The 24,436-nt window shown below is 39.1% G+C and overlaps 1 protein-coding gene across 8 annotated transcripts in view; it reads left to right on the forward strand.

The window, feature by feature from the left end:
- The window catches only part of ADAM28 (ADAM metallopeptidase domain 28), a 790,284-nt gene that overhangs the window by 590,718 nt on the left and 175,130 nt on the right, over window positions 1–24,436 (forward strand). The gene's annotated exons all lie outside the window — the stretch shown is intronic.

Raw genomic sequence — 24,436 nt, forward strand, 5'->3', positions numbered from 1 at the left:
AAATCCAGGCTACAACCCCTTTTTTCTTCTCTATAACTTCAGGAAATTTACTCTACTAATCTAAGCCTCATTCTTCTAGCTATGCAATTTCAGAGAAAAATGCATTCCCCTTTTTGTTGCTGTAAAGCATTCAGCTAATTTTCACTCCATGGCAACTACTGTTAATGTGAATTTTTCTGCTGAGGAGGAAAATGAGATTTCCCTGCAGAAATGGATGTACGGCACCAACAAGCCTACTGAAATTACTGAATGGTGTTCAAGGGTGGTTTGATTGTGTCTAAACTCTTAAAGACTAATTTCAACCTTTTAGTGGCATGTACCAATGCCATCTCACTAGTCCAAGTGATCAATCTCAGTTTACAATTGATGACTCTGATAGGTCTAAGAGTCAAAGGGATCACACAAACAAGACTAGTGTCTGCTAATACTAACTGATAGAACCAAAAAGGGAGAGAACGATCCAACATGAGAAGCGGGATACACAGCAGACTCATAGAATGGCAGATGTCCTAAATAGCACTCTGGCCTCAGAATCAGCCCTTAAGGCATTCGGATCTGGCTGAAGAGCCCATGAGAGTATTGTAGGCATGGAAATCCAAGACACCCTGGAAAAGAAAAAAAAAAAAAGACCTAAATGAAAGATCTCTGTGAGTGAGATCCCAGTGGAAAGGATGGGGCCATCAAAGAAGGAGGTACCTTTCTCTGAATGGAGGAGAGAACTTCTACTTTGACTATGACCCTATCGGAATAAGATCGAAGTCAGTGAACCCTAAAGGCTTCCATAGCCTTGGCAACTCATGACTGGAGCCTAGGGAGATTACTGACGCCATAAGCAAGAGTGTCAAATTGTTAAGTTTAAACTAATTTTCTTATTCTTAAAAATTATTTGTTATATAAAAATTTAGACTTGTATAGTGTATGTTTAGTCTAACAGGAAGATAAGGGAATGCTTTATTTATTTGTTTTTATCCCATTCCCACCCCTCAAAAATACACACATGCACACACACAGATAGGAATGAAAGAGCATAATGTAGAATGATGGTGGAACGTTTTTAGGTTTCTAACTTCCTCATCAAGGAAGGGGCAGCATTAAGTTCTGCTAACAAGCACACATGAGGGTAAATGTCAAAGCGGTTAGTGAATGGAGGCCCTAAAAATAAAACAGAATTCCTATGTATGCTTCCTAAGTCTGTTGATAAAGAGTATTTCCCCCTGCTTGGGCCAAGAAGCGTATTTGTAATAGCCATTAGGAAAGAACTCGTAGACTTTACAGTCAATAACCCTGAGTGGGAATTATTATGTTGGCATTTACTAGCCCCATGACCACAAGCAATTCCATACAAGGAAACATGAATTTCTTCATCTGGGAAAATAGGAAGTATTTCTGAGTCATGAATATATTGAGGAATGTGAGAAAATACAAGCAGTATAAAAGATAAATATTTGTTGACTACAAATCAGGATGCTTTGTGTAAGCTTGTTAGAGTAAACCAGCGTCCAAGTGGGAGAGCATTCCTCAGTTCCTCACTGCTCTATGCTGCTACAGTGGAAAACCCAACTTTCAGATGAGTACTAATTAAAACATGTTTTATTCATGTAATATAAATAGTGAGTTGCAGAATATCAAATGTTTTGTGTTTAGAATCTACAGGCCAAGAAGAATGTTTATAATCACAAATTGGTATGTATTTTTTGATTCTCAGTAAGATTCTTAATGAGATAGTGAATTTTTAAAAAGTATATTTGGAGGGCCTGGCACTGTGGTGTAGGGAGTAAAGCCGCTGCCTTCAGTGCTGGCATCCCATAAGGGCGCTGGTTTGAGTCCCAGCTGCTCCACTCTGATCCAGCTCTCTGCTATGGCCTGGGAAAACAGTAGAACATGGCCCAATTCCTTGGGTCCCTGTGCCCACGTGGGAGACCTGGAAGAAGCTCCTGGCTCCTGGCCTTGGATTGGGGCAGCTCTGGCCATTGTGGCTATTTGGGCAATGAACCAGCAGATGAGAGACCTCTCTCTCTCTCTTTGCTTCTGCCTCTCTTTCTCTGTAAGTCTACCTTTCAAATAAATAAATAATTTTTTTTTTGACAGGCAGAGTGGACAGTGAGAGAGAGAGACAGAGAGAAAGGTCTTCCTTTCTGTTGGTTCACCCCCCCCCCCCAATGGCCGCTGTGGCCGGTGCACCTCACTGATCTGAAACCAGGAACCATGTTCTTCTCCTGGTCTCCCATGCGGGTGCAGGGCCCAAGGACTTGAGCCATCCTCCACTGCACTCCCTGGCCATAGCAGAGAGCTAGACTGGAAGAGGAGCAACCGGGACAGAATCCGGCACTCCGACAAGGACTAGAACGCGGTGTGCCGGAACCGCAGCCAGAGGATTAGCCTATTGAGCCGCAGCGCCAGACAATAAATATTTTTTAAAAAAGTACATTTGGAGTGGGCATTTAGTCTAGTAGTTACAGCACTAATGTACCATCTGTGTTCAGTTCTTGACTCTGGATCCTGACTCAGGGTTCCTGCCAAGGAAGACCCTGGGAGGCAACAGTGATGGTTCAAGAAATTGGGTTCCTGTCACCCAAGTGGGAGAACTGGAAAGAGTTCTCTGACCCAAGATGTGGTCATGCTCCAGTCCCAGCCAAACCTCAGCCACTGTGGGCACTTGCAGAATGAACCAGCCAATGAGAATGCACTCTCTCTGCCTCTCTGCTGGTAGCATAAATAAATAACTTTTTTTCAGAACCCATTCAACTCCATTTACAGTGAATATTAGAAATGTCATTTAGCCCTACTATTTAGCCCTACTTCAAACAGGAGTATTTTGTTAGGACATGTGATTATCTTCTCTTTTTTTTTTTTTTTTAGATTTATTTATTTGAAAGAGTTACAGAGAAGCAGAGGCAGAGAGAGAGAGAGAGAGAGGTCTTCCATCTGCTGGTTCACTCCCCAAATGGCTGCAATGGCCAGAGCTGCGATGATCCAAAGCCAAGAGCCAGGAGCTTCTTCCAGGTCTCCAACGCAGGTGCAGGGGCTCAAGCACTTGGGGTATCTTCCACTGCTTTCCCAGGCCATAGCTGATAGATGGATCAGAAGTGGAGCAGCCAGGACTCAAAGCAGCACTCCTAAGAGATGCCAGCACTGCAGGCAGTGGCTTTACCTGCTATGCCACAGAACCGGCCCCATGATTATCTTCTTCAGTGTATTATATTATATAAAAGTCGTTTCGTACCCCCAATATTAAGTGTTTTATCAAATATATTTGGTGCCATAATTGAGTTATTATATCCCTTGAAAGCATTCTTTTTTAAGGAGAAGCAGAATAGTACAGAAATGATAGGCACATTTCTAGTATAGTTATTAGGGCTTCCCCTTTCTATGCCCACAGCAGACATTGGTAATCAACAAAGGAACTCTTAGCCTCAGAATCCTTCATAACCCCCAGTGTTTAAAACAGCCACTGTTAAGTTGCATGTCTGGGAAATAAAATAAAATCTGTATGTCATCCTGTTTGCAGGTAAAGAAATAATGCACAGGAAGTTAATAGTGTTGCTTTACTCTCAACTGTTTGAGGGATCTAAGACATATTCATGCACCCTATCCAAGAAATAAATTTTCACATCTGTAAAATAAGAGAATTTAGGTGTTCTGTGATGTGTCAACTTGACTAGGCTGAATTGCATTTCCCAGAATTTCTTTCCCTTTGTGTTTCTAGTTAGCTCTGACCAGAAAAGATTCTTGTGGGAGATTAGCATGGAGAAAGAGAAGCACCAGTCATTTTGCAGATCACATATGTTCTTACTGATGTGGTAACTCATCTTGCTGGCATGGGGTAGCAGATGGTCCTGCAGTTGCTCCAGCTCACCACAAATCCTTTCTCCCTTTCTCCAAGTTTTGGGCCAGTTGTGTATGTGTTTCACCCTGTAACAAACAGCCTCAGCTTTTGCAGGATATCTTATGTTTGTGGGTTCCAGATTGATGTTATACTCACTTATGCCTCATCCATTTTCCTTAATTTTTTTTTTTTTTGACAGGCAGAGTTAGACAGTGAGAGAGACAGAGAGAAAGGTCTTCTTTCCATTGGTTCATCCCCAAAATGGCCGCCACGGCCGGCACGCTGTGCCGATCCGAAGCCAGGAGCCAGGTGCTTCCTCCTGGTCTCTCACGCGGGTGCAGGGCCCAAACACCTCCACTGTCTTCCCGGGCCACAGCAGAGTGCTGGACTGGAAGAAGAGCATCCGGGACAGAACCGGCACCCCAAATGGGACTAGAACCCAGGGTACCAGCACCGCAGGCGGAGGATTAGCCTAGTGAGCCATGGCACCAGCCCGTTTTCCTTTTTTAATTACCAGTCTTGTGAACTTTATTTCCTATTATAAGTCATGAAGGTGACCTTAGACAGACAGTTAAACAAGACCCACAATAACAAAAGATCAAGTCTTCGCCACAAAATCATATACCAGTGTATCCTACTATTTCTACTTCTGTGATAGAGTCCTGATGATAGAAGAATTAAAATCATGTGCCAGATAATTTATGAAGTTCCTTCCACAGTACCCACTCTATAAGTGGGAGGGGCAAATTAACAGAGTGATTTGGCACCAGACTTTATAGTCTAGGCTAGCTCAGGTCTAAATTTTACCTCTGGCATTTGATAATCATGCATCTTTAACCATCTTTTAAACCTCTGTGAACCTCAGATTCTTGTCTGTAATAAAGAACAATAACATGTACTGCTATGAAGTGATTAGTATGAAGATGAAGAAAAATATACAACACTTAGCATAGGGAGGACACTCAAAGAACGGTAGCTTTGAAAAAATGTATAGATTTTTTTGCTTTGTGACATTTTGCATTGACAAATACTGCCAAAATAATAAATCTAAACATTTTTGAGTAGCTTATCTGTGAATAAGCCAAATGTGAAAAGAAAGAAAAGTGAAAAAATTTTATTGACAATTTTTTTTGCATTTTCACTTTATTTTCTTTAACTTATAATTTGGCATTTGATCTATAGCTCATTACTTTAAAAATTGCCACTTTGCAATTTGAAGCAAAATGCTTATTTTTTAAAGATTTATTTATTAATTTGAAAAGCAGAATTACAGAGAGGCAGAGGCAGAGAGAGAGAGGTCTTCCATCCACTGGTTCACTCCCCAGATGGCCACAACAGAAGGAGCTGTGCTGATACAAAGCCAGAAGCCAGGAGCTCCTTCCAGGTCTCCCATATGGGTACAGGGGCCTGAGAACTTGGGCCATCTTCCACTGCTTTCACAGACCGTAGCAGAGAGCTAGATCAGAAGTGGAGCAGCCAGGACTTGAACTGGCACTCATATGGGATGCCCACACTGCAGGCAGCAACTATAACCCATATAACCTGCCCCAAAATATTTATTTTTTTAATTGTTTCTTCTTTCTTACATACCATGTCAGTATCATTTAGTGGAAAGCGCACTCAGAAGACTCCAAAGTCGCAAGTTCAAGCTTGACTGTGTTGCATCTGACAGGTGATGTACATAGATACTGTGGCATTATCTTCCTGATCTTAGAAGTGAGGATAACACCTCCTATGCCTTCCTGTTGAATGGTTTACATGAGGGCTATGGATGAAAGAACGTCACTAACTTCAAATGCTAAACAAATGTAGGACAGGGTCATGACTGTTGGTTGTATTCTTACTCAAGTCCAATCAGAACTGTTCTTCTGATCTGTCCAGTCAAATAGCAGAAGTATTTTTCACTTAATAGGGATAATTGATCCTACTCCCCAAAATGAAAGTAGCACGGTATAGTATTAGTGATAAAATCAACCATTTCTATGTGTTCTCTGGTGAGGTGATGTGTGGAGAAAGTGGATTTACAGCCAGACTGGAAATGTTTGATTGTTTTTTGTTTCTTGATTCATAAATGACACATATTATGTATTTTTATTATTAAAAAACTTTATTATTATTATTATTATTATTTTTTGGACAGGCAGAGTGGACAGTGAGAGAGAGAGACAGAGAGAAAGGTCTTCCTTTTGCCGTTGGTTCACCCTCCAATGGCCGCCGCGGTAGCGCGCTGCGGCCGGCGCACCGCGCTGTTCCGATGGCAGGAGCCAGGTGCTTCTCCTGGTCTCCCATGGGGTGCAGGGCCCAAGGACTTGGGCCATCCTCCACTGCCCTCCCTGGCCACAGCAGAGAGCTGGCCTGGAAGAGGGGCAACCAGGACAGGATCGGTGCCCCGACCGGGACTAGAACCCGGTGTGCTGGCGCCGCAAGGCGGAGGATTAGCCTACTGAGCCGCGGCGCCGGCCCTTTATTATTATTTTTATTATTAAAAAAACTTTATTATTTTTATCATTAAAAATGTATCCCACATTTAAGTATTTATTTTGAATAAATGGATAACTAACTGAATATTAGCATTAAAAATAAAGCTAGCAAACATTTATTCAATGCTTAGAATGGCCAAAATATTTGACAAGGTATAATAACAGGAACAAAGATGAATTTGATTAGACTTCTATCCTCAGATGGTAAGGAAATAATAATAAATAAATAATATCACATGTAAAAATTATTTTTTAACTTTTATTTAATAAATATAAATTTCCAAAGTACAGCTTTTGGATTACAGTGGCTTTTTCTCCCCCATAACGTCTCTCCCACCCAAAACCCTCCCATCTCCCGCTCCCTCTCCCATTCCATTCACATCAACATTCATTTTCAATTCTCTTTATATACAGAAGATCAATTTAGTATATAGTAAGTAAAGATTTCAACAGTTCGCACCCACACTGAAACACAAAATATAAAGTACTGTTAGAGTACTAGTTATAGCATTAATTCACATTGTACAACATATTAAGGACAGAGATCCTACATGGGGCATAAGTGCACAGTGACTCCTGTTGTTGACTTAGCAATTGTCATTCTTGTTTATGGCGTCAGTAATCACCCTAGGCTCTTGTCATGGGTTGCCAAGGCTATGGAAGCCTTTAGGGTTCACCGACTTCGATCTTATTCCAACAGGGTCATAGTCAAAGTGGAAGTTCTCTCCTCCCCTCAGAGAAAGGTACTTCCTTGTTTGATGGCCCATTCTTTCTGCTGGGATCTCACTCACAGAGATCTTTCATTTAGGTGTTTTTTTTGTTTGTTTGTTTTTTGTTTTTTGTTTTTTTTTTCCCCAGAGTGTCTTGGCTTTCCATGCCTACAATACTCTCATGGGCCAGATTCGAATGCCTTAAGGGCTGATTCTGAGGCCAGAGTGCTGTTTAGGACATCTGCCATTCTATGAGTCTGCTGTGTATCCCGCTTCCCATGTTGGATCGTTCTCTCCTTTTTAATTCTATCAGTTAGTATTAGCAGACACTAGTCTTGTTTATGTGATCCCTTTGACTCTTAATCCTTTCATTATGATCAATTGTGAACTGAAACTTATCACTTTGACCAGTGAGATGGCATTGGTACATGCCACCTTGATGGGATTGAATTGGAATCCCCTGGCATGTTTCTAACTCTACCTTTTGGGTCAAGTCTGATTGAGCGTGTCCCAAATTGTAACATGTAAAAAATTTATAATTTCACAATAAAGTGAATGTCAACATCCACAGGAAATCCTTGTTTAGATATCTTTCTTTCTTAGAAAGAATGATAAAATTGTAATTTTTTACCTTTTACTACCTCATTTACTATAATTGAACTTGCACGTTTAATTGAACCAAAAGCTGGACAATTATGCCAAAACTTGATATAATGATGGAAAAAAAATCAGAGAATGAAAAAAAAAGATGGCTCAATTTGTCTTTTAGAGACACTACAGGAAAAGCTGGGGAGAGAGGATAAGTTTAAACAAATCTGTTTTTTGATCATATTTGAATAAAAAGGAATGACAGTCTCCAATAATCAGCAATATTTTAGAGAGGAATTCTAATTTTGGTTTTGGGATATAGGAAGTTTTAGCAAGAAGGCAATGTTTCAAGTAGTTTCTCAATTTATTGTTCAAACATGGAAAGTATGACTTCCTGTTGGGAGAGAAATATGAAGTTTGCATCTACTAAACCTGGAGGTCATTTAGATCTCCATTTTGCTGTCTTGACACTTAAGGGTTAATCCATTCCAGGACTTGTCAACATCCCCTTCCAATCCCTGGAATATTTCCTTAAAAAGGAAGATTCACTTTTTCTAGTATAATTAGATCTTCTCATAATTGTTGCCACATAGGAACATTGTTGATTTTGGTTTACTTTTTAGAAGTATGTTATTACAATAGTTTATCAGTTCTCATAAATTATGAAGAAAGTTTTAAAAATTGGTGAAATATAGCATTCAAAAAGTAAATAAAACATAAATGTACAGTTCAGTGAATAACTAAAATAAATACCCATATCACCACTACACAGTGAAAAAAAATAGAAAGGGATGAAGAGGGATATTGCCAGCATCTCAAAAGCTTCACTGAGATTTCCTGTACAGAAAACCAAATCCTCCTAATAAAACTTTGTTTCTTCCTTGCCAATAATTTCATCATTCTTTCTTGTTTTGAGGAGCTGTCTGGGGCACAGATTAATATATTGATTAACAATTTAGGTTTTTCAGGATCATATGCAGATGACAAAATGCATGTAAAAATATGAGATATTAGATTCTTCCCAGTCGGGAACTGGCTGCTGACTTTTCTGTTAAGCTGGTTATAGAATCCCTTTTGGTACCCTGAATTAATAATGGCTTATTTTTGTACTTTTCATTTGTTAATATAAAATTTTCATTTTATTCAGCATATGTTTAGCAATTAATAAATGGACTTACTCATTGAAAAGCTCATGGTATAACTGGAGAGATAAAACATATAACTTTAAAACTTTACTTAATTTTTAACAATACTGTAGTAATTAAATGATGGTATAGGCAATGAATCTTTAAGTTTTCTGGCAAGGTGCTATGTGGAGAGAGCTGATTTACAACTGTACTACAAATGTTTGATCTTTATCTTCATAAACCCCCTAAATGTCAGGTTTTACCTTTGCCAAGATAATGGCAGTGGTATTTATGATGGGCTGCTTAAGGTCCCAACCTCCTCTGGTGACCCCCAGGGTCAGTTTCTTTACTGATGGTTTGATAACTGGTTTGACCACTTAAAGAGCCACCAGAGAGCTTTAGGGGGGAAGATTTCTCTCTTAGATTCCTCACCTGGAATCTAGTTCAAACCAGAGGCACACTGGGGGCACAGCAATAGGGTTCCAGGGAGTTTAGACCAAGATGATATATTTAACCACCCATGCTTGCCTGCATTTTCTTTCTCCTGCTGCTGTTTCTTTGCCTTTAAATACAATTCCATGTGAGAACACTCTGTAGAGTCTGTGTTTTCAAAATACTCAGACTGGGGAAGGCCTTACAGATAGTGACCTAGAGGAGACATTTAAAATGACCCCCCTTCTTCTGCAATTTAGATACCAACAGCTGGGACATTCTTTCAAAGAAGGAAAAATGAAATAAGGGTGTCAGGAGAGGCAGATACTGTTTTCAGCTGGCTTCTGGTTGCCCACTTCTAGGCTGAAGGTGCAGAATTATTCCATCTATGGATGGACAAGCAAAGTATCTGTAGATTAGGAGGAGGGAGCAAAATGCATCTTGGATGAACTCTCTTTAAAGGAGGAGAAATTAGCCAGGAATTCCTGCCTTGGCCATTTCTGTCTGTTCCAGAGACAGTAAGTGCCTCAGAGGCAGAGTGAAGCTGATAGAGCCATGGTGCTAGGGCTGTGCTTGTCTATAAAGAGGAGGAATGGAGTGGCCACGTGGGATTGGCAGGTCTTTGCTTTTATTGCAATCTGGTCAGTTGTTACAGAGTTCAGCTACATTTTAGATCAATTTTACAGCTCTTTTTGGAATAGCATTTGAAATGGAAATGAGGGAGTGGGGGACCATCAATTAATACTTCATGTTTGATCTCAGGATCCTCAATAGCTGTGTAGCTTTCATAGATATGTGGTCAGAGAACCACATTGCAGCTCTATTAAGTTGCGTAATATTAAGAGGACAGGATTCATGCCATTAAAAGGTAATTGCCCAACCCCTGATTTAGGTGTTACATGGAGAGCTCCAAAGTTACTGAAATGCTGAGGATGTAAGTAACTTTGCATCAACTATATGATAACGCGGTGACTGAGACAAATGATGGCTCATCATGGAGGGGAATTCCTTAATCAGTCATCCAGATGGGTTTGATGACAGGGGCAATGGAAGAATTTTTCAGAAGAAATGACACAGTAATGATACCGGGGACGGAAAACACCTTGGGACAACTGAAACATGTGGAAATGTTTTATGATTTTATGATTTTTATTGATTAAAAGTGGTACGAAAAAGAAGATTATGGAGTGACCACAGTGCTATTCATGCATAGCTATGAAAGATTAGAAAACCTTCAACACCAACTCCTCAGATCAAGAAAGACAACTTATCCTAGTCTTGATGGATTAACATTTGAGTATTACACAAAAGAGAAGTCCACAATCTCTTCAGAGCCCATAAAAGTAGGAGAGGCAGAGAGCACTGTGACTGAGAGACAGAGTCCATGTCTCTTGGACCATCCCCCTCAGCCCCCAGACAGTGATGAGCTAGGTCATTTGCATTGGTATGGATACACTGGCCTGTTGGTGGTGAAGACTCTAAAAGATTGTTGGGTATTGGTTATGTAAATCTGCTAAGGAAATGTTAGAGAGCAATGCCATTAAGTTAGAATGATATGATGCAGTAACTCCAGAAAGCTTGTAAATGAAAGGGTGCTTCAAAGTGGGCTTTTATGAATGCAAATTGTGTACAGTTGTTGCCTTACTCTTATCAGATGGGTCATTACAATGGTTTTGATGTCTCAGTGAGGACTTCTCCCTTATCCAGATCTTAGGGAAAGGAATTTTGTGCAGGTCTTCCTTGTTTAGGCATGCCAAGCAGAAAACCCTTAGGATTATCTGAGCTCACTCAAGTGCTTGCTTATTTTAAAATGATAGATATCCCAGAGAGCATACAAAAATTTTGGCCTTGATCATATAACAGGTCTGTTAGTGTAGTAATATTGGTGTCCACAAATTCCTTATGTAACAGTCCCTTATGACTAATCAGAAAAGCTAATGGGCCCTGGAGGTTAACTATATCTGGATGAAAAAAGAACTGAATTAGGTGGTGATAATTTTGGAAGGGTCTGCTACTGGCAGTTATACTGACTGGAATTTTTGGTAAAAGTCTGTTACTGCCACCCAGTGGCAATACCTATAATCAAGATTGGAAGTTGATGGACTATCATTGTGATTTGTAAAAGGGGCTTCAGATGCATGGAAAATAAAAGGAGATTTAGGTCAGGGTGCTTTGTTACGGAAAATCTTAAGGACTTGAAGCAGGAATTAATGTGGGTTGTGTTGATACCTATGAAAAAGCTTCTGATTTCTAAGGGGACTTGTAACAACAGTGAATATATATCCTCTGCACTTTAAAGATGGGACTATTGAGTGGTCAAAATAAGCAGTGAACAGCCACAGAAACATTCAGGCAATGCAATGATGGGAAGAATGAAGATGCATTCAGCTATCTCCCTCAGAAGCTTGACCTATGACTAAAAATTGTTCCATTTGTCAACAGAAACATCAGAGGTTGTTTCTGTTTCACAGCCATGGTCCATACCAAGGTGACCTGGCCTGACTGTAACTGGCAGATGAATGTACAACTTTATGCTGGGATACTCATTCTGGATTTGGATTTGCATGTCTGAGACTTGAAACAAATTCCTCTCACACCATTAAGGTCAACAGCAGAATATATTATTTTAAATTTGACTTCCTAGTTATGTGTCTTCTAATAGTGTTGCCGAAAAATACAACAAACTAGTTGGAAGTGTTGTGTAGAACCCCCCAAACTGGGTTCACTTGCCACATGTGCAGAAAAACTTGTCTCTGACAATGGTATGGTGGAAGGAAGCAGGTATTTTTTGCAAAGCAGAGAATGAGGAGCTGGGCAGCTATCGCTTAATTCCCAAGGTTCTTATAGATTGAAATTGGGGCTGAGAGGTGTGTGTTCAGCTTGTGTCCATGTTCCTGGTTAGTTAGTGGTGCTCATGAACTTCCTTTGAATGGTCAGTGATGCTGTGCTCTTTAGGGAATTTATGGAGGTCAGGTGGGCTCCAGTTGGTCTGGGGGTTACGTGAAGGAGGCACCTACATTCTTTCCAGACCTGGAATGCCCCTACACAAACCACTCTAGGACAATACTGGCCATTAAGGTTCTTATCTATTAGAGAAGCAAATGGCTCCTTGATTCCTGTGATTAGAAACTTGTAGGGTCAGTTGTGTCTCTCCTTCAGCTCAGTGAATTCTTTTTTGTAAAGGACAGACAAGGACACCATGGGCTGAAGGAGACAGCTATGAGGCTGGGCCATACTTTTACATTATAGGGGCTTGGTTTCAATGGCAGAATCACTTTTATTGGAGGTACACTGCACTTGGCCTAAAAAAAATCATATACAGCAAAATTTATCACCTCCAAAGTAGGGGACTGACAGAAACTTAGAACTGGCAACTGAAGCACTTGGTTTCTAAATTGCAGGTGATAATGGACTGGCCCCCATATCTGAAAAAAGATGTGTATTAAAGTTTAATACAGTGTTTTATCAAACTTTGTTTTAAATTGTGATCAAGTTGCTAGGAACTATATCCTACTATAGTTTTAATGATTTTTGTGAATATTTAAAAATTTATATGAATAAAATTGGACATTTTTCCATTTGACTTTTTTTTTAAGCCCTTGCCAATTTTCTTCTCCACTATGGTCTTTTTATTTGTTGGACTCTTTATTTAATGGCACATTAAGCCTTTGTCTATAAGGTAAACTGAAAAATTGTATCTCAAAATGGTAAATAAAATAGTAATTTGTAAAAAGTTTAATATATATGGAAATAAAAGATTATGCCTTTGAGTTGATTATTGAGATATTGTGGAGAAGATATGGAAGAGGAGATGGTAGGGCAAAGGAACTTATGTAAACTTTTTCTCTATTTATAGAAGTTTTTCTTTTACTCTACCTAAACCTGGAGTGCCAAGACTTGGTTGGTTTTCATTTGAGAATTCCAGAATATGGACCAATTCTAAACATGATACCATGAGAGTATCCTTAAATATCACTGCAAAATGTCCTAAAGAATGACAGGTTGTTGTTTTTCCTCTGTTGTCTAAGCTAGGTCTATTCCTGCTTTTCTTCTCAGTGGACACAATGGTCTTACACCTATCTAGTGCTATTTCCTTCACTGAAACTGACATGGAGAAAGTATTGACAAGATTCCTGTGATTGTCACCTCTGTAGAACAGTCCTCTGTTAAGATTATGGTGATACTCCAGGAGTAGAAGGAAGATGCAGCTTAAAATTGACAACAAATAAAAAAAAAAAAGGAAGTACTTGCTGATCTAAAGGGAGCTCATAAATGAATAATCCCAGCAAGGAAATGCTAGAACAGAGACTGATACTTCCTCTTCAACACATTTCCAGAGACCATAGAGTGAAGGTGTTAGCGGAGAGCATCTCCTTCATCTGAATCTGAACATCCAGGACAAGCTCCAGGGAATTAAGAGCATCACCTTGGATTCATCTCTATGAAATGTCTCAATGACACTAATAACTCCCTGTGAAAAACAACTTTGGCAAAGTAAAAAACAGGACAGAGCTACAGATCACTGTGTAACTGCTAATCTAAATGATGACCTGCTTGTTGAGAAAGATGCTTAGATAAGAGGAACATATTTGTTATATGTCCAAATTGTCATACTACTATGTGCCCTAGTACATGTAATCCATATTTTTGTGGGTAGAGATAAATCATGAAAATTAATAACACGTCTCAGAGAGATACCCAAATCTGTTTAGGAATAACTTGGTGATCTCGTGTATCTACTACTGATAACTCCAGTGTACAAGGGAGCTTATGGAAAGCTCTCTGACATAGTTGGAGTAAAGTGTATTTGGGAATGATTACTAGTTATATAACTTTTTTTTTTTTATAAAACGGCATCATCTTTATTTTGCATACTTTAATTTCAGAACAAAATAATAAAAAAAACCACAATACACAACATCCAACCCCACTGTCAAATTAAGGAGGGGATGGGGCTTGAGGCCATTGTTTCCTGCCTTAAGACACAGGACAGGAGAGAGACCACTAGACATCAGCAGGGGAGCCAGGTGGGACAGGACCACTCAAGGCTGCTGTGGGAGCCACGGGGACACTATACAGAGGGCAGGAGCTTCAAGGAGTTCCTAATCTACTTCTTCCATGCGGGAGGCGTCCTCGTCTCCCTCGAGAGGGGGGATCTCCTCAGGAACAGCTGCGCTGGGTTCCTCTGCTGTCACCTTGTCCTCATCAATGCCTAGGCCTAACTTGATCGTGCGATAGATGCGGTTGGAGTGGGTCTGGGGATCCTCCAGGGAGAAGCCGGAGGACAGCAGCGCAGTTTCAAACAGCAGCAACTTTTTTCTGAAGAATTCACCATTTTTTGTTCATAAAATACGCACTAAAACTTTACTCAATAAGTACTCTACGGCAATAGCATATTTGCCAGATAAATGAACATTGGCCAACACATTATAAAAGAGCCCTTGGGAATATTGGCACAGGTCTAGGATCTCTAGGACAGGCCATTTTTTTTTTTTACTATATATGGAAATATATACCAAAGCAACTGAGTTATTGACCCATATTGGCCTATTAGACTGAATGTTATTTCATGAGAAAGGGAAAAAGTGGCAAGAAGCCTAGACAGATAACACAGCCCTAGAGACATGGATAAATAGACTTTATAGATACTTTGGCAAAAAACTAGGGAACAAAGATGGGAAAGAGCAGGAACACTGACCACAGAGGGGATGTGAAGTATGCTCTTCCAGATGGATACAGAGGTAGCTCAAGGACAGTGGCCTGGGAACATGGCAGAAGAAGCACTTGTTTGAGTTTAAGAGACTCAGGATACCCTTGGCATATGAAAAGCCTAAATGCAGAATGTAATCTACATACATGTTTCTTAATTTTCATGGTTCTATGTATAAATAAAAACAGATGTACTTAATAGTGAAGTTAATTGAAATTGGAAGCTTATTAAACGCCACCAAGATTTCATCAGTTGGAGAAAGATCAACATTTAAAAATAAAGCTCATTGGGAACATGGTTAAGTATAATTTTGCAGTGTGAAAAAGAGCATATAGTTTATGCCTTCAAAAGACTTGGAATCCAAAACTGAGACTTAGCCACTGGTTGAAACTTCAATCCATGACAATGTCAGGTATATGAATATTGTCACCTTTGCTGGGAAGGAAGAGTAAATATTATTGTAATTTTGATTTCTTTGTTTTGTTAATATCTTGGTGTAATTTATAATTTAATTGCAATTTGGCACAATGCTAGTATAAATGGTAGGGTTAATTCAATGCATTTTTACTAAATCTATGATAATCCTTATATTGATGATCAAACACCATGGGGAACCGAATCAAAATTTCTACAAGATATTCTTCCAATGGAGGGTTATTGGGAACAGAAGTAACTAGATTTAGTTAATAACAAAGTAATTGTTTTATTGTATTGATCTATAGAAACTCTTCCTAAAGGTTACATTTCAGTGGCAGAAAGAGGTAATAAGATTGTCAAGCTTGCCCATGCTTATGAACAACTTTGCACCAGAATCTTTTGGAAATTTGGGTAAACTGAAAGGGCTTTTTGAACTTATACTCACGCCTGCACTTCTTTGATAATGTAAATAATTAGTATCTTCACAGTTGTTTTTTCTTTTTGTTGTTAATGGTATGAAAATTACAGGAGAGGGAATGCTCATGAACAATGAGCTTTGGGTATAAAGTTGATTTACATTTCTACTAGAAACACTCTCATCTTTTGGAAAGACATATTTTGGATATGTTTTGCTCTTATATAAGATAGGAGCCGTGGATGGATAAAGTACTGTTTAGGATCCAAAACGGCCTGGCGACCCCAAGGTTATCTTTTTTATTGATGGTTGACTGGCATAACTGGTTTGATAAAGCTGATTTGACTGAAAGAACCACTGAGATTTTCTTGGAGAACTCTCCAGGAGTCAAAATTCCTTGCACACAATTTGGCAGTTCAGAGCATGCACTTAGCCCTGTTCTGGTTTACAAATAGAGCCCCAGGGAGTTAGGGCCATGGGATATCTTAGGGTCTTCCAATACTTGTTTCTGCTCTCTTTCTCTTGCTGTAACATATCTTTTCCTTTAAATAAAAGCCTTGAATGAGCATACTCTAGAGTCTGTAAGTCTTTTAAAATATACAAACTATGTATGAAGGTATTTAAAAAACTTGGTTGAAAATGGAAATAAAAGTTGTTTATTTTGGTGCCATTTAAAAAATTCTGTGCATGGAAGTATTTTCAATAGATGCATGGAAAATGTATTATGGAAAAAGCTGTGCATGGATTTCAACTTTTTTGCATCAAAATAAACTTATCTTTTAATTTCACTTTTCTTCAAACTCTTCAAAGTACTCTTATGCATGCACAATATACATAGGTTTTGTTGGAAAAGGTTGGATCACTGGAAATGGACCTGCCCTGGAGTCGAAGGATGCCCAGGTCAGAGCCACAGATCTTATTGGCTCTAAGCTGAAAAGCCCTTCACTCAGCCCAACTTCCAAAGTGACCACTGCAGCTGAGGGGATGGTCAAGTAGGGTCAGCAACATTGCAGGCAGAACTGTAAATTTCTTGTTAGAGATGCCCCCTGCCTTTACCTGGCCAGCTCTCCTCCCAGGATTTATCAAAGTGGTTCTTGTAAAACATACATGATTTGGGTTGCTTAATTTTAGACATCAAGTATTATTTGCTCATCAGTAATGTACAAGACAAGATGGTTACGAGATGAGACCATCCCCAACAGCCTAAAAGCAGTGATGCTGGATCCATAAGAAAAAAAAAAAAAAAAAAAGAAACAAAACAAATCCTAGGGAACCCACAGCTAGATTGTCTCCCAACTCTTGAGGCCACCAATGACTTGGTTTTGTTTAATCCTTTTTAAGAGTCTTTTGATAGTTACTTTTTAGTTTGTTCAAGGCTTTCAGCTATAATTATCAGGAAAAAAGGGAATAATATGCTTAACCCATCTTCTCCATCACTGGGAGTTCCATGGTAATCTTCTTAGAAACATAATTCTAATTGTGTTCCTCCATTTACTCTTCAATGGATTATAATTATAGTCAGAATAGAATGCACTGTCTTTCACAAGACTCCATGTGCTTGCCTCTTACCTGAAACCTATCAGTTAACTTACATCTACCATCTCCCTTGCTGTGCCCTCTCCTACCTTGCATCTTTTTTTTAAAGATTTTTATTTATTTATTTGACAGGTAGAGTTACAGACAGAGAGTGAGAGACAAAGAGAAAGGTCTTCCTTATGTTGGTTCACCCCCCCAAAATGGCCGCTACACCAATCTGAAGCCAGGAGCCAGGTGCTTCCTCTTGGTCTCCCATGCGGGTGCAGGGCCCAAGCACTTGGGCCATCCTCCACTGCCCTCCTGGCAGAGCTGGACTGGAAGAGGAACAACCGGGACTAGAACCTGGTGCCTATATTGGATGCCGGCGCTGCAGGTGGAGGATTAACCAAGTGAGCCACAGCACCAGATCCCTACCTTGCATCTTGTTTCTAGAACTCATGGATCCTGTTCCCATGCAAGGGCTTTCACATGTGCTGTTCTGCTGCCTGAAGCACTTGTCTTCATAAACCTGGCTTATTCCTAATGATGAGGAAGAAATAGAACAAGAAGAGAAAAATCTCACCCAAACTATACACAATATTGATCAGCAAATGGACTAAAGGCATTTTAAAAGGTAAACCTATAAAGTTACTGCAATAAAACATACAATGTATCATTAGCTAGAATTGGCAAGTTGAGTTCTTGAATAAAAATCTCAGATTCATGGAGAATAAGGCCAAAACAAAAATTTTATGATTTAAACTTAAGGATGTCTTTTAAATATAGGACATAATAAAAAATGTAGACTAGGAGAAGATGTTTGCAATGTCTGAAACTGACAAGGAATAAATCTATAGACTTTTTATGAAAAATACTTGTATATAAGAAATTGCATGGGCTCCTACAGAAAAATGAGTAAACGGTACAAAAAGAAATTCACAGAATAAGAAATCTCAAAAAGAGGCTCAATTTCATGATAAGACATATAAAAAATAAAAATTCTATACACTACCTCTTTATGTCCATCAGATGGCAATAACTGGGAAAGTGTGGTTGTGGATCTGTTGTGCTCTGCTCATGGAAGGATGTTACAGCATATTTTGTGGAACCAACTATCAATACTTATTCTGATTAAGTCTATCCTCTATGATCCAGGAATCCTGATTTAAGAGCAATGCCAGGGAACATACCAACAAATCCATTGACATTCTTTCCAAAACTGTGCTAGTGGGTAATAAAAATATTTTGGAATTAATAAACAAGTAAACTGTGGGAGGTAGACACTAGGGAGTAAGAGATCGAGTTAAAATCAACACACTGGATACACACATAGAAATATGGGTGGAATTAACAGGATCTAAGTAGAGAAATAAAACAGGAAACTTATCAGAATGTGAAGCAGAGTTTAATTTATATAAAATTTAGGAATGCATTTGTACAAAATGGCAAGGCACATTTTATAAGGAGTTACAAATAAAAAACTATACATTATATTAGAATGGTTGCCTGTGGGGGTGACACACAGGGAAATATGGGAGAAATCGAGTAAACGTACAAATGACTGAATGCATGGCTAAGTCATTATTGTGAATCCAAAGAAAAGCATTACAGAGGGAGTCAGTGTTGGGACATGGTGGGTAAAGCAGCCACCTATTTGGCCAACATCCCATTTGTGCCGGCATCCCATTTAGGCACAAGTTCGAGTTCCAGCTGCTCCACTTACAATCCAACTCCCTGCTAATGAGCCTAGGAATGCCTTAGTGGATGACCCAATTATGTAGGCTCCTGTACCCATATGGGAGACCCAAAAGGAGCTCTGGGTTTCCTGGCTTTGGCTTGGCCAGCTCAAGCTGCTGTGAGTTTTGGGGAGTGAGCCAGTGCATGCAAGATCTGTCTGTCTCTCTCTCTCTCCCTTCCTCCCTATAAATCTTTTAAAAAAGGAATGGAAAATCATTGCTGAGCCCATGGATAATGATGTGCCATGAGTTGAAGATAATGATTAAATTATATCTGTGTGCTGAGGATTGCTCCCATCCTCCAAAATACACATCAAGCCACATGGCATCTCCAGGAAGTAGCTAAAATAGAGCCCTTTACATTCACAACCAGATGATAAGTAAAATATTCTCAATGCACTTAATGAAGACGCTGCTTAATAATATGATGGTTTGAAAGTGGGGTATTAATTAGGAGGTGTCAGCAGGGTTGGTTCTTTCTGAAGTCCTGAAGGAGAATCAGTCTCATGACTGTCCTAGCTTCTAATACTCTCAGGAATTCTTTGGCTTGTGGATGTTACTCTCAGTGTATTTTCACATCATCTTTGCTCCGTTTGTGTATATCTCTGTGCCCAAGTTTCCTCATTGTATAAGAACAGTCTTCATACTGGATTGGGGCACTCCAATGCTGTAATTTTAATTCGAGTACACCTGCCATGATGATGTTTCAAATCAGGGTGTGTTGTCAAGGACTTGAGTTTGGACTTCGACATATCATATTGTGGGGCACAGTTTAAGTGATAGTAGTCTGTCCTCTGCTTCTCTTTCCAAATTCATGTCCTTCCTGCATGTATGTTCACACCTGAGTTAATTGGGTCAATTTCCTTTCTTTCCATCTTTCCCCATGTTGTCTTTTCTGTCTTTTACTTTCTGCTCATCTAGCTTCATTTATTCAGACTCAGCTCTCAAATTTCCTTTTTTCATGAAGCTTTCTGTGACAGCTTTGACTCTTACTGGCCTTAACCTTTTCAGTACTTGTCATCTAGTTTTGCAGAACAATCTAGACTTTATGTTGCTTTTTTTCATAAGAGATAAAGTTGTCTAATGACAAATTTGCCTAAGAGAATAGCTGATATGCCTGTCACTTAACCTGGTATAGACTGAGAACACTTTAGCTTGACCATTATTAGGATAAAATTAAGTACCTTATACCATACCAACAATTTCTTCTTGAGACATTGACATGAACATCATGAATAAAGCTTTGGCATAAAGTCTTAATTCTAAATGCATTTTTAAGCAATGAAATACAAAATTAACAGCATTTAATCCTAGTAGACAACTATCCTCTTAAATTCTCATGTATTTCTAACCATTAGAAGAAATCTTATTATTGAAATGTTCTAAATCCATTATAGATGAGGCCTGGGGTATGATTAATTGTAAGGTAAAGTTTCTCTCTGTGAACCTGTGAAACCATACTACAGATTTTCTGCTTCCAAAAACACAAAGATGATGCAATCATAAAATACCCCTCTTCTAAAACAGATGGGAAAGGAAAAGGGGATATGAGCCTTAAGCAAGACTGAAACAAAGCAGTAAAAAAATCCATTTTTTAAAAGCTTAACAACAAACTTTGACTTAGAATCTTGTCTTCTAGGCTGGCGCAGTGGCAGCCCTTGTCTTTCAAAAGCAGCCCAGCCGCCTGCCACGCAGGAGTTTTGGAACTGAGGAGGTGTTGGCCCCATCTCCTGGGCTTTTGTTCTCAGGATCCTGGTATCAGTGACTGGTCTCTGAACTGCCCTTTGGGTCACTCTTCCCTCTTCCTGAAGGATGACACATGCTCAGCTGAATAGCTCTAGGAATAGCCTGGGGAAGCCCGACAGTCTTCCTTCATTTCATTCCATTTCATCTCAGCCTGAGCTGGCAGTGTTTCTGCTGAGATAGTTGATTAGATCCACAGGAAGCTTGAGGACATTAGCCACACCCTTGATATTCTCTCCACAGCACATGTTCTCATTTTGTGCAATATGGATAAGCAGAGAATTTCCAAATCTTCAAATTCTGGTTAACACTCTTTCTGATTCAATCATTCCTCTTACATTTTCCTATATGTAATAACAGGAAACTAGCCATGCATTCAGAACACTGCTCAGAAATAAACTCGGCTAAACACCCAAACTCATTCCTTACACATTGTACTCACCTCCCAACAGAGTGCGATTCCGTGAAGCCTTCTGCCTTTTATTAATCAAAATCCCCTTTTGTCTGGTTACTAATAGCATGTTCACCATTTGTGTTTCAGACCTCATAAACACATTTAAATCAGTATTTCTACCAGCCGTCTCTTCAAAGGCATCTAGGCCTTTTCTATCAAGTTCCTCTTCCACTTCAGTTCATGCTTCTTGCCTTCACAGCTAGGAGTATAATCTCAGGATCAGTTAACTTGATGAGTTGTTGGACTGTTTTGCAAAGTGACTGCACCATATTACGTTCACATCAGCAACGTATGAAGTTTCCAGTTTCCCCATGTATTCTCCAGTATCTGTTACTCATATTTTTGATCACAGTCATTTTACTGATTGTGAAGTGGTATCTTGTGGTTTGGAGCATTTCCCTCATGTTTAGTGATGTTGAGCATCAGTTTGATTTTTGGCTATTTGTATATTTTTTCTGGAAAAATGTATTTTTATTTGCTTTATATACCTTTTAATCGGGTTATTTGTCTTTTTATTATTTACTTGTAAATTTAAAAATAGTCTTCTACACTGTGGCAAAAAGATGACCTAAATGAAAGATCTCTGTGAGATCCCAGCAGTAAGAATGGGCCATCAAAGAAGGAGGTACCTTTCTCTGAAGGCAGGAGAGAACTTCCACTTTGACTATGACCTTGTCTAAATAAGGTCAGAGTTTATGAACTCAAGAGGGTTCCATAGCCTTGGCAGCTCATGACAAGAGCCTGGGGTGATTACTGACATCATAAATAAGAGTGTCAATTGTTAAATCAACAACGGGAGTCACTGTGCACTTACTCTCCATGTAGAATATCTGTCCTTAACATGTTATACTATGCAAATTAATGGTAAAACTAGTATTCAAACAGTGCTTTATACTTTGTGTTTCTGTGTGGGTGCAAACTGTTGAAATCTTTACTTACTAAGTAAAGATTTACTTATATACTAAGCTAGTCTTCTGTATATGAAGATAATTAAAAGTGAATCTTAATGAAGAATGGGATGGGAGAGGGTGTACGAGATGGGATGGTTTGTGGGTGGGGGAGGTTATGGGGGAAAAACTGCTATAATCCAAAAGTTGTACTTTTGAAATTTATATTTACTAAATTAAAAAAAGTATGCTTAAAAAAATAAAAATAGTCTTCTAGATGTCAGGATATCAGTTGGGCTGGGAAATAGAACTGTACCCTCAGAAAGGAATAGCCAATTACAGCAACAAAACTGGAAAAATTCAGTCTTACTGTAATGATTTAAAACTGGCTGGGACTTGAGAAAGCACAGACTTTCCCTGAGCCATTTGTGAGCATGGAACACCATACTAATCTAGGATCAGTTGAATCACCATAGATATGAGGAAATAGTAAACAAATTTCTGAGTTTTACTGACTCGGAGTGAAAAGGGGAGAGGAGAGCACTGAAGAAGCATTAGGAATATAAACATATTGGGCACCATGCCATAATGAGGGGACTTTCCTTAAAATTTTTCTCTTCCCTATGCAGAAGTCTCACTAAAGATCTCTGTCCAATGCCTCAGATAGAGTGACCTAAGAGTGAAGGAACAGGGACTCTGTATGTGTGTATGTCTCTCAGAGTACTTGGAGGTGGTAAGAACAACCATAAGATGCAGAGAGTCTGGTCATGGCCAGCCAGAGAGGCAGAGACTGGAGAGCATTTGCTGTATACCAAGCCTAGCACTATGAGAGAGTCATCCCCAGTGAGATATGTCAGAGAGTCTCTGTAATTGAACATTATCAGATACAAAATATCACATATAGGTTTTCTTAACTGGTACAAATTCCTTTTCAGATGTACAATTTGGAAAATTTTTCTTCCATTCTCTGGGCTTTCTTTTCACTTTCCTGATGGTGTTTTATTTATTTGTTTTTTTTTTGAAATAGATTTATTTATTTATTTAAAAAGCAGAGATATAAAGAGAAAGGGAGAAACAGAAATAGATCTTCCATCCACTGGTTCACACACCATATGGCCTCAACAGCCAGGCTGGACCAGCTGAAGATAGGAGCCTGGAATTTCATCTGGGTCTCCCAAGTGGGTGGTGGCAGGGACATCTTTTGCTGCTTTCTTTGGCATAATTCACTAGGGAGCAGAGCAACTGAACTCAAACCAACGTTCATATGGGATGTTGGCATCAGAGACGGCAGCTTAACTCACTTAGCCACAATGCCTGCCCTGATGGTGGCCTTTGGAGTACAAGTTTTAATTTCAAGGATACCCGGCTTTATCTTCTGTTGTTACTTGTGCTTTCGTGTCATTTCTAAGAAACTACTGTATTATTCAAGTTTAAAAACATTGGCATCTGTTTTATGTTTTGAAGAACTGTATAGTTTTAGATGTTATCCTGTTATATGTGATTCATTTTGAAATAAATTTTATGTCTATTGTAAAGTGTGAGAAGGGGATCCTTCTTTCTCATGTGAATACCCAGTTGTAACAGTATCATTTTCATGTTTTAGTTTTTTTTTATTTTTTTTAACTTTTATTTAATAAATATAAATTTCCAAAGTACAACTTTTGGATTATAGCAACTTTCCCCCCTATTACCACCCTCCCACCCGCAACCATCCCATCTCCCACTCTTTCTCGCATCTCATTCTTCATCAAGATAAAATTTCAATTATCTTTATATACAGAAGATCAACTTAGTATGTACTAAGTAAAGAGTTCAACAGTTTGCATCCACACAGAAACAAAAAGTATCAAGTACTGGTTGAGTAGTAGTTTTACCATTAATTCACATAGTACAACACATTAAGGACAGAGATTCTACTTGGGGAGTAAGCAAACAATGACTCGCATTGTTGATTTAACAATTAACACTATTATTTATTACATCAGTAATCACCTGAGGCTCTTGTCATGAGCTGCCAAGGCTATGGAAGCCTCTTGAGTCTGTCCACAAACTCCAGCCTTATTTAGACAAGTTCATAGTCAAAGTGGAAGTTCTCTGCTCCCTTCAGAGAAAGATACCTCCTTCTTTGATGGCCCATTCTTTCCACTGGGATCTCTTTCACAGAGATCTTTCATTTAGGTCATTTTATTTTTTTTTGCCAAAATGTCTTGGTTTTCCATGCCTAAAATATTCTCATGGGCTTTTTAGCTGGATCTGAATGCCTTAAGGGCTGATTCTGAGGCAGAGTGCCGTTTAGGACATCTGCCATTCTATGAGTCTGCTGTGTAACCCGCTTCCCATGTTGGATCTTTCTCTCCTTTTTTTTTTTTTAATTTATTTATTTATTTTTTTTTATT

The sequence above is a fragment of the Lepus europaeus genome, chromosome 16 (genome assembly GCF_033115175.1).
Source record: "Lepus europaeus isolate LE1 chromosome 16, mLepTim1.pri, whole genome shotgun sequence".
Classification (NCBI taxonomy): domain Eukaryota; kingdom Metazoa; phylum Chordata; class Mammalia; order Lagomorpha; family Leporidae; genus Lepus; species Lepus europaeus.